This window comes from Trichechus manatus, unplaced genomic scaffold, assembly GCF_000243295.1.
Source record: "Trichechus manatus latirostris isolate Lorelei unplaced genomic scaffold, TriManLat1.0 scaffold00145, whole genome shotgun sequence".
NCBI lineage: Eukaryota > Metazoa > Chordata > Mammalia > Sirenia > Trichechidae > Trichechus > Trichechus manatus.
Window position 1 is genome coordinate 2,879,762 of NW_004444081.1, and position 11,350 is coordinate 2,891,111.

The 11,350-nt window shown below is 40.2% G+C and overlaps 1 pseudogene; it reads right to left on the minus strand.

Moving 5' to 3' along the window:
• Positions 1–2,085: 2,085 nt before the first annotated feature.
• LOC101340492 (dynein light chain 1, cytoplasmic-like) lies at positions 2,086–2,345 on the minus strand (annotated as a pseudogene).
• Between the last annotated feature and the right edge of the window lie 9,005 nt (positions 2,346–11,350).

Genomic DNA, 11,350 nt, shown 5'->3' on the forward strand with positions numbered 1-11,350 from the left:
ATATATAGAAGACAAAAAAACTAAACCCGTTGCCATCAAGTCGATTCCAGACTCATGGCCACCCTATCGGACAGAGTAGAAGTTCTCCATAGGGTTTCCAAGAAGCAGCTGGTGGATTCGAACTGCTGACCTTTTGGTTAGCGGTTGAGCTCTTAACCACTGCACCACCAGGGCTTATATATATATACACACAAACCAAAAAACCAAGTCCCTTGCCGTTGAGTTGATGCAGACTCATAGCGACCTTCTAAAGCAGAATAGAACTGCCCCACAGGGTTTCCAAGGAGCGGCTGGTGGATTTGAACTGCCGACCTTTTGGTTAGCAGCCATAGCTCTTAACCACTACACCACCAGGGCTCCATAAGTGTGTGTGTTTGCATATATGCATATATATATAGAGAGAGAGAGGTGGGGGGAAGGGGGAGGAATTTATCTCAAGGGAATGGCTCGTGATTGTAGAGGCTGGCAAGTCCCAAGTCCACGGGTCAGATGTCAGGCTGGAGGCTTCTCCTGACTCGTGGAGCTGCAGGGACTGACAAACCCAAGATTGGCAGGCCAGATGGCAGGCCACTGGCTCACAGGATGCAGAGGCTGACATATCCCAAGATTAGCAGGCAAAACGGCAGCGCACTGGGTCAAATCCCAAAAACCGGAAGTCAGATGATAATGAACCGGATGCAGGATCCAGAGCAAGCAAGCGAGCTCTGCCAGAACGTCCATATATGTATTGGATACAGACTGCACCCCCGAGGAAACTCCCCTTATAACTGATTGGCTGATCACATCAGATCACATCATGGAGGATGACTACATCATTATACAACTGCCATATTACATTATTACATGACTGCCAAACTCCACCAATATATTACTGCCAAACCACTGAGAATCATGGCCCAGCCAAGTTGACACACACCCTTAACCATCACAGTCCACTTATATCTGCCATTGCGTGGAGAGGCTGTGATGGGCAAAATGAGTCTACAGACAACACATGGTTTAAGGGTAATGGTCTCATTTCCTGTTAATCTAGTACTAAATTGTCTTTTTTTTTTTTAATTTTAAATTCTGATTCCTAAAGTTGTGTAATTGAGTTACAAAATGTTTATAAAATGAGAGATTGAGATAGGCCAAGTTCAAGGTTATTATTGTTAGGTGCTGCTGTCCAGTCAATTTCTACTCATCGCAACCCATGTGATAGAGTAGAACTGCTCCCTACTGTTTTCTTGATTGCAGTCTTTACGGAGGCAGATCACCAAATCTTTCTCCCATAGAGCCGCTGGGTGGGTTCAAACTGCCAACCTTTCAGTTAGCAGCCTAGTGCATAACCGTTTGCACTATCAGAGCTTCTATATGTTCAAGGTAGGAATAGGTATATATAAAAGTCTACTATAATTAATCACTCCAAAGAGCTTGGGTAGTATAAGCAGTTTTCTATGGGCTGCTAAACTAAAGGTTGGCAGTTCAAACCACCCAGTGGCCCTATGGAAGAAAGGCCTGGTGAACTGCTTCCATAAAGATTACATCTTAGAAATCCCTACAGAGCAGTTCTACTCTGTGACACATGGGGTCACCATGAGTTGGGGGCCAAATCAACAGCAGCTAACAAAATAACATCATCATTCCAGGAATTCCTTTTCCCAGGAAAAATATCAGCATGCTTTCCAACAAACGAACTTCCAGTTTTCTCAATTTATAATCAAAAACATGTTCACACATGTCATAAGTCAGTCATCCTCTCTGATCATTCGAAATGTCCCCAGAACACATATATATGTATTTTTTTTCACATCTCCAACAGATTTGTTGTTTTTTTGAAAGGAATGGATTGTGAGGAAAGAAACAACATGAGGTAGAGGAAAGTATGGACTAGAAAATAAATACAAATGTAAACCCTTTGCTAATTGTTTTATAACCACAACACTCTACTACAGAGAAGGCCCTTTACAAAACAGCACAATAAGGGTTCAAAGATGGAGGTGTTCCCTTAGCAAAGCTGAAGATTTCAGTCTCTGGTAATCTGGAATTTAGGCTGCAGTGCTTGTTTTTGGATAGACCACAGGGTGGGTGGGCATAGTCCATGTTTTAACCAGATTTGAACAGAAGAATGGCCACTTGGCCCAGGTAGAAGTAGGTGAAGAGCTTAGTCTCGTGTGTCACATAACTATGGGAATTTCTCCCCAAGATACAGTGCCAAGTGGGGTGTACTTCTTGTCAAACTCTTCCTTGGTATGGGTCACAACGCCCTTCTCTATGTTGTACTTCTCCAATGCCTGAGTAGCGCACTCCACCAAGTCCTGTTGCAGCTCCTCCAACATGTCCACATTTTTGATCATGGCCTTTCGGTTGCAGGTGGTTATCCTGGAGCAGCGACTGGCCAACTGCGGTGATCTCCTGGGGGAGGGGTTACAGCAGCTCAAGTCCCGGGTTGGGGGATGGGGAGATGTGCTGCCCTCGCTACCGAAGCGGTGACGCATCTCTCTCAGAATATTTCTAATGTCACCGCCCAGTTGCTTTGCTAAGTGTTACTGTGCTAAAATATGAAACTTTCAGTCTTATGTTTCCTTGTTTGCCACCCTAATTTTTGAACGTTGATTGTAGAAATTTCCAAGAATACTGAAAATTTTCCATCACTCAGCTTCAATCATCACGTTTTCTTGTTTCATCCTTCCTCCACATTCCCACCACCTTTTTTTTTCAAGAGTAATTTGAATTAAATACTAGACGTTTTACCTCGAAGTGTTTTGCATCTCAAAGAAAATATTGTCTTGCATAAACAAAATGCCATTCTTAAACTTAACAAATTTAACAATAATTCCTTAATATCATTTAATAGCCATCCATATTTAATTGTCCCATTTGTCTACTCAATCATTTTAAAAAATAATCTTTTACAGTTGGTTTGTTCAAGTCAGAATATAAATAAGTGGTACGTATTGTATTTGATTTTTACATCATAAATCTCTTTTAACTGTTTCTTAATCAGAACTCTCTAGTGTCTCTCCTTTTTTATTTTCTCCGTTATTGATTTATTGAAGAAACTGAGAATGTTTCATATCCTGAATTTGTCTGAATGCTCTTTTATGGTGTCATTTAACTAGTTTCTCTACTCCCTATGTTTCCTACGGACTGAAAGTTAGATCTAAAAGTTCGATTAAATTCTGAATCTGTTTATTTTTGGAACAAGTACTTTACTTCATAGTTAATATTGTATTCTCTGTAATATCTTGCATTTGGAGGCAAATAATATTTGGTTATCTAATAGTGAGACTAAAAACGAGCAAGGATTCAGTCACTAATGTTTTGAAGCAACAACTTTTTACAATGTGAGATCTTGTCCAGCTCTCTACCTCCCATCCTACTGACTTAAGGCTCACAAAAACCACAAAACTCTTTTGTCGTTGATGCTTTAATCTTCAAATATGTGTCTTCAGACCATTCAAATGTTTGTAAATTTAATAGGTAGACATGATTTTATGGACCTCATTGAAATGGTTCAAGAAATTTTAAATTTTCAAAAATTTTGAATGAGCTACAATAAAAATACATTTTACATAGGATGCATATATTTAACTTACTAAAATTTAAACCTCACAAATTAATACCTATACATGGGATGCACTCTGACTTCTGTATTTTATAAAATGCTAAAATTCTGGTTGTGACTCACTAATAGTTCCTAAAAACAATTTGAAGAATAGTACCCTGAGTCTTACATCTAATTAGGCTCTTAAAAATGGTTTCTAGGGTGATATATCATCAACCTCTGAATGGATCTCCAGGGGACTTAATAGGACAAATTATTCGGACCACAACAGTCTAAAATTTGATCTAACTTTAGGAGGCATTAAGCATATTGGTGGAGATTGATAAATACATGTGAAGCATATTCTCTGTAGCATCTAGGATAAAATATTAGAACGATTAGTCTACATATCTGTAAGTAAAGGAAAATAGTTGAACCAGGTGATATCTTAAGTCATTTTTAGTTTGAAGGACTATAGGTTCTGCTCCTTCAAAATGGAAAGGCTATATTGCAGATTCTGATTTAAGTATAATATACATAATCTTAGTTATTTGCCCGTGCCAACACTTTTAACCTCTGGTTACCCTATCAAATAAGAATGGAAGAATCATAGACGGGGGAAAATCCCCATAATAATTAGGTTTTATGAAGGCAATAAACGAAGAAAGTGAAACATCTTTCACTCAACTTGGAACTTCACAATAGTCCTCACCAATGCTTTAATACACCCACACTTTTCTAGATTTACATTCAATCTTCAAAGAAATGGTTCTAGCTGGCAAAAGAGTGGCATCTTTCACTGTCTCTTTCCCCAAACCCTCTTTAGATATTCTGGACTGAGAGCTGACAGAAACACTTGGGATGCTCAGATTAGAAAGATGACTTAGGAAGATTTAAGAGCTCTCTTCAAACACTTAAAGGACTGTCATATGGAAGAGGAATTAGGGTTATCCTCTGTGATTCCAGAGACGGAGAATACAGACAGGACCAAAGAATGAGAAGCAAAAGGAGATCAAATTCAGATAAAAACTAGGAAGTACTTTTCAAGAGTAAGTTTATGAGACAATCCTAAAACGTAGCTGGGTATTCCTCCTAGTAGCAAAAATCTGTTATCTCTGGAACTGTTCAAATTCAGGTTAGATGCCTGGTAGTCCAACGCTTTGTAGAGGATTCTGGTCTAGGGTGACAGGTTGGACTCCATCATCAATGTTACTTGCCAAATCTAACTTGATTCAATACTTTCTTACTCATCTCCAGCCTCATTTCTTGTACAAAATTTCCGTTGTAACTTCTGCGAACATGTTTTTCCTCTATCTGATTTCCCAGCACATCTATTGAAACACATTTTAGTGCTTCAGATTAGCACTTTATTATATATTGTATTTAGATTTTTCTCTAACTGCTTCATAAGTATTGCCACCCCATCCCCCCTCCTCTGCAAGATTGCATGCTCTTTTATTGTGGGGACTATGTAATATGTTCTTCTTTTATGTCCCCCATGGTACCATGTTCATGACTGAACACATGGTTTCAATAAATATATGTTGAAATGGATTGAATTGATGTTCAGGGACTTCCATCCAAGAAAGCAAATCTGCACGGCAAAGGCTTCCCTCTAAAGGAGGAAAAAAACCCAACTAACTGTCATCTTCCCATTGCTGCTCAATGCCTTCCTGCTGCCCTCACCTTCTCCTCCTCTTCACCTCTCCTAGTTCCCTCCTTTCCACAACACACTTCAGCCTAAGCAAAGTAGCTGTCTTTGCCTTTAACTCTCCTTCTGACTAGTTGAGAATTTTTTAGGGGGCAAAGGAAGGATTTTTGTTTCAGAAGCATTTCCTGGTGTAGCTGAGTCAAAACTTCTCTTTCTTACTGGGATAAAAGAGGTAGCATGGAACACACACACACACACACACACACACACACACACACACACACAGGGTTCTGAAGATTCTAGCCTTGCGTGTACCTGTGTGCTAGCAGTGTGATTTTGTGCAAGCCCCTTTACCTCTCTCTACCTCAGTTAATGAAACTCTAAAATGGAGATGATAATACATGCCCTACTGTCCTGAAAGGGATTCTGTGACAATGAAATGTGGAAGTAGATGTGAAAATGCTATGTAAATTATGAAGACTACATGGATATCAAGCATTGTTATTGTTTTTATTAACAAATATGTTGAAAGCAAACCAGCCTTTCCTTGTCTTTGAAAGATTTGTCATGTACAAATGGAAAGTAGATAATCCTTTGCAGATGATTGAGATGTGTTTCTCTCTCAGTGCCTTGTGGGAAGAGAGGAATCCCAGAGCAAAAGTAAAATCAAATGATCTCCTCATATATTTCCAATTTACAGAAAGCAGTGACCACTGCATTGTTAAGCATGTGGAATCAAGCATTTGGAAACTACGGAAGGTCAATTCATTTTTGTTTGTTTCTGAAGAGCAGAGTTCTCATTTAAAATTTAAGTGTACATGTTTTCACTCTTTTCTTATTTCTGATGCTTTCAAATTATAATGCAAAACCCCAAAGCTGACAAAGTGATTTAAAAAAAAAAGAAGTACTCTTTTCTTCCACAACAATATAAAGAGTTGTTTTTTGAAAGATGAAGATTGGTGGTTGAAATATTTAATGTTCCTGTGTAATTTGCTAATGTTTTCAGAAATAGGAATGCGATGTCAGTGGCAGATGCATCAGACAAATGAAAAAACATTAAATTATTTAAATCTCTCTTGTTAAGAGAGAAATGTGAGATAATCCTTAGTTTAGATTTTCAGTATCTTTGGATTTATTGTAATGTGTATGATAAACATTGCACCAACTTCAGAATTTTTATTTTTCTAATGCACAGAACCAAATATGGAATCATTAACTTTTCCATTTGTCAGCTTTGGTGTCCTCAGGCTCTCACAGCAATGGCCATAGATGTTGTCTCCAGACTAGCTCAGGTCATGAGGTGATCTTGACCGGCGGTATGTTACCTCTCTCCACCTACCAGCTGATGGAATCTGGTCTTAGATTTATGGTTAGAGAATGAAATCCCAGAATGCGAGTAAATCCTGAGGAGGCTTTTGCTCCTTACTTTCAGTCTTCTCCCACCTCTTCAGTCATGACGCCCTCGTCTGTGTGGATGCTATTTGCATCGCCTGTCTTTTGCCTTGGTTTCCCCACTTAGCACTTTGTACCCTACCAGGCTAAAGTTTAAAGATAAATTCCTGATTACTTTCATAAGGCTCTGGAGACAGCCCCTCACTGGGGACTTGGGTAGCATTCTTCATCCTACTTACAAGGTGTCTGAAGATCATGGGCCCTACTACCATATAATAGCATCAATAACCTCAGAACCCACCACTCTACTGCCTGCTCCTCATACTACAATGGGCCTGCCCCAAACTTACATTCCAATATCCAAGAGTAAAAAATGTGTAAATATGATAAAACATATTCATTTTATCAGTTACGTGAGCCTTGCCCCTTACAGTCAGAGTCCTTTTTACTTATGAGCAGGCTGATGACTGGACTCATGCCGCACTTCCCGATGTTGAGACAAAGCTGTTGCCTAAATCCTCACAGGCGTATTCAGCCTGCTAGCTTAGACTCAGCTGGAAACACTGCCCTTTCCCTCCGGATAGGTGGATAGTGTCCGTAGCCCCATTCTTAGCCCCTGGATTCAGCTCCCTTTGCCCCAGCCTATATCATGATGATCTCTATATACTCTACCCACAACACTTCAAAAAGAAAGATAAAAGAAACTCCGTGCAACTGAGTTTGTTTGGGTTTTAATAAGAATTCTTTCTAATATCACTTATAGCAAACTATATATTGTATATAATGTGGCAAAACCAAATACATTCCTATGTTGATTTCTTTCATAGGTTCTATTTTGTAGCTCCATAGAGAAGGTTTAAGCTCCTTAAGGGCCCGTAGAAATTGCTTTTTTATTTGTTTGATAATTCCTTCGTGGCTTTGTATCATTCCTTGAATTAAGTAAGTTGTTCTCAATGAATACATACAACAAAATAAAGAGCAAGAACAGTGTTTTAAGATTGAGAGACCTAGGTTCTCTTGCCAACTCTGGCGCTGTCTACATGACGATGGATAAGCCATTCATTTCTTTGACTCTGTAAAACAAAGGAATTAGACTGAGTTGTATACAAAGTCCTTTATAGCTGTAACATTTTGTGGTGGAATTTAATTCAAAATCCAAACAGTTGCAGTAATAAATGTTATCAATTAGAAAATTCAGTTTATTCTGAATTGAGATTGAAGCCTAATATCAGTATATCAATCTAGCTGAATTTACTGCCATTGTCATGTGCCCTGCGAGTCGATTCCCACTCAGAGTGACTCTATAGGACAGAGTTGAACTGCCCCATAGGATTTCCTAGGCTGTAACCTTTATGAGAGCAGATTACCAGGTCTTTTCTCCTGCAGAGCGGCTGATGAGTTCGAATGGTCGACCTTTCATTTAGCAGCTTGACCACTGTGCCACCAGGACATCTTGAGATTACTGCTATTGTATATTAATGCAGATTTATTTCAATAGCACTACAATAGTATAGGGACCAAAACACAAGTGTGTGCTTATTTCTTAGGATTAGGGCACCTATTGCTGTAGTTGTAAAGTGAGATGTCATGTAAAGAGCCTTGGGCTAGATAATTTGAGGAGATGTTTATAGCCTTTAGCAACCTATTTTACCTATCCAAAATTCAGTGCCTTTAGCTGAGCAATGGACATAGATATAACTTTCCCACCCATTTCATGGAGTTGTGAGGGCTGAAATTTATGAGAAAGCAATATGTAAATATGACATACTAATTAAATGTAAACTAATGTAAAGAAATGTAAACTAACTTCTATACTAGTCAAATGCATTGTTATCATTACCTAGAGCAGAAGTGGCCTGCCCAATACCTGCAAAGCCAGATCTTGACATAAACTGGTGAAGTAGATGGGTAAGACATGATGAAAAGTATCTTACACTGGTCCTCTGCTTTGCAAAAATAATGTCAAGTGATGGGGGATGTGTTAGGCTGGAGAGTACATGTTCTATCTAAGGGCTGCTAATTTCTAAGTGATCATTGCCATGTGGAAAGACAGACTCAGGGTGGGCAAAATTCCCAGTTTTTCCATGGAGTCTGAAATCCAGATTTATAGGTGAAATTTCTCAGTATTAAGATGTTGACACTAGTTCAAATTTAAAACACCGTATGGGTCGACAGAAGATGGGTCAAACAAAATACACCCACAGGCCAGATTCTGCCTTGAAGGCCACCAATTTTCAACCTCTGACCTAAGTTTTAATTACCCCTGTAGCTCAAATTCTTGTGGAAAGCACACATGGGACTTCCTAGACAGTGTGAGCACAGCTTCTTCCACGTAGCAATAATTCTCAGGGGGATTTAATTGGGGATTTGGGTGAGTGAAGCCATGGAGCCCTGGAGAAATATGGGATGACAGCTCTAAGAAATGGAAAATGAAAGATTGGTGAATAAATGTGCCTCCTGCTTACCACCTGGAAAGGAGATTCCCTGGATGTCTGTAAGGATGGTTACCAAAATGATAGCTGGCAATGCACAGTCAGATTCTATTACAGAACACAACAGCAGATTCAGTTGCTAGGTCCCCAAGAAACCTTTTCTTTTGTTGCTCCTACACTAAAGACCATTTCTGAAACTATCATGTCATCCTATTAGAGAGTAGACTGTATGCTTCATGAAGACTGAGTGAGTGTCTAATTCATCCTTGAGTCATCCCAGGAGTGGACATAGTACCTTACACATAATGCTCAATAAATCTTATTGAATACTAAATGACTCTGTGAGTTCTGTGTGTGCCAGAATACAGTAAATTTTCTGAAGACTGTACTGCACCGTTAGATACAAAACAAGACAAGGTAAAGGAAGAGAAAGAATGGGCCAGGAATCCCCAGCCTTTTTCTACTATAGGTTCTGTATTCAAGTAGTTGAATAACCTTGGGCAAGTCACTTCCGATTTCTGGGACTCAGTTTCATCATCTGCAAAATGAAAAGGCTGAACTAGATACTAAGTTTCCCTTTAGCTCTAACAGCTTATGATTATATTTTGTCCTTGAAATAGACAAGTATGCTGGACAGAATGCAAATTCTTTGGAAAACAAAGCAAAGCAAAACAAAACAGGACTCCCCTTTGCTTTTGCCTCTGAGAGAACTGGAGCCAGTCCCTTAGCCATTTCTTGGTCCCCAAGTTCATTTTCTGATGCTGGTTTCAAATGAAAAATAGTTGTTCTGCCCTGCAAAGCTGGTCTTTAAAAAAAGCTCAAGGTACATTTCCCTCTAGTCCATCTCTGGGCATGTTAATGATCTAGTCAAACAACACTCCAGCCCACTTCCAGCTACCCAGGGGGTCAAAGGAAGTACCTCCTAGAGGGAAATTCCAAGAAACAAAGCCAGTCTCTGGAGCTGCTGAGATAAAGTTAAGGTTGAAATGCATTTCCTCACTTCCTCTCAGAGATAGGAGAGAAGAGCTACCCTAGAAGCCAGGAGACAGGTGCTCCAGGAATTTCGATAGATCCCTGACAGATCCGCCTTCATCATTCAGTCCACCATGAGAAATGGCAATTGGACTCTGATGTTATCAGACTGCTTAATCTCACTCTCATCACACTGCCTTTTCCTGAATTCTGCTACACAATATTCCGGAAAAGCAACAGTCGTATGTTTGCTTCTGATGGCAGCTTCCGAACATCAGTGACCAGGGCCAGCCCCCTGCCAACTTGTGAAGAAGGGTAAATTTGTCTTTAGTGTTTGTAGTCCCCTTGTTTTGTTCATTCATTTATTCATTCAGTTGTTCATTCACCATACATTCATTGACCTCTTTCTCTGTTTCTCACTAGTTTCGTTCCCTCGGATCTAAATGTGAATCACACATTTGTTGAATGAATCATGAGTAAGTGAACAAGAGATATCATTCCTGCCCCCAAGAGACTCCCAGTCCAGTACCAATGACCAGGAAGGAACTCGTACAATTCAAGATAGTGAGTTCTATGATGGAAGGACATGGTGTATGGGGCCCATAAATGGGGCATTGATGCTTAAAGGGGTGGTCCTGAGAAGACATTTTCAAGCAGAGACCCTGTAGGCAGTTATACATAGCAACCAGGCTCTCAGAATAGTGACCAGGGCCGAAGGTTTGAGGTGGTCAGCTGGTAGGCAGCTAGTCCAGCCTGAAATAGATGAGACCACCTGGGAGGGAGGGACAGAGCAGGGGTGAGAGATGAGGCTTGAGGTATTTCATGGATTGAACTGTGTCCCCCAAAAATATGTGTCAACCTGGTTAGGCCATGATTCCCAGTATTGTGTGGTTGTCCTCCATTTTGTGGTTGTAATTTCCCTATATGTTGTAAATCCTAATCTCTGCCTGTGGTTAATGAGGCAAGATTGGATTATGCTGAAGAGGATTAGGGTGGGATGTAACACCCTTGCTCAGGTCACAGCCTTAATCCAGTGTAAGGGGAGTTTCCCTGGGGTGTGGACTGCACCACCTTTCATCTTACAAGAGATAAAAGGAGAGGGAAGCGAGCAGAGAGGGGAACCTCATTCCACCAAGAAAGCAGTGCTGGGAACCGAGCAAGTCCTTTGGACCTGGGGTTCCTGTGCAGAGAAGCTCCTAGTCCAGGGGAAGATTGATGACAAGGACCTTCCTCCAGAGCCAACAGAGAAAACCTTCCGTTGGAGGTGATGCCCTGAATTTGGACTTCTAGCCTATTAGACTGTAAGAGAATAAACTCCTGTTTATTAAAGCCATCCACTTGTGGTATTTCTGTTGCAGCAGCACTAGATGACTAAGA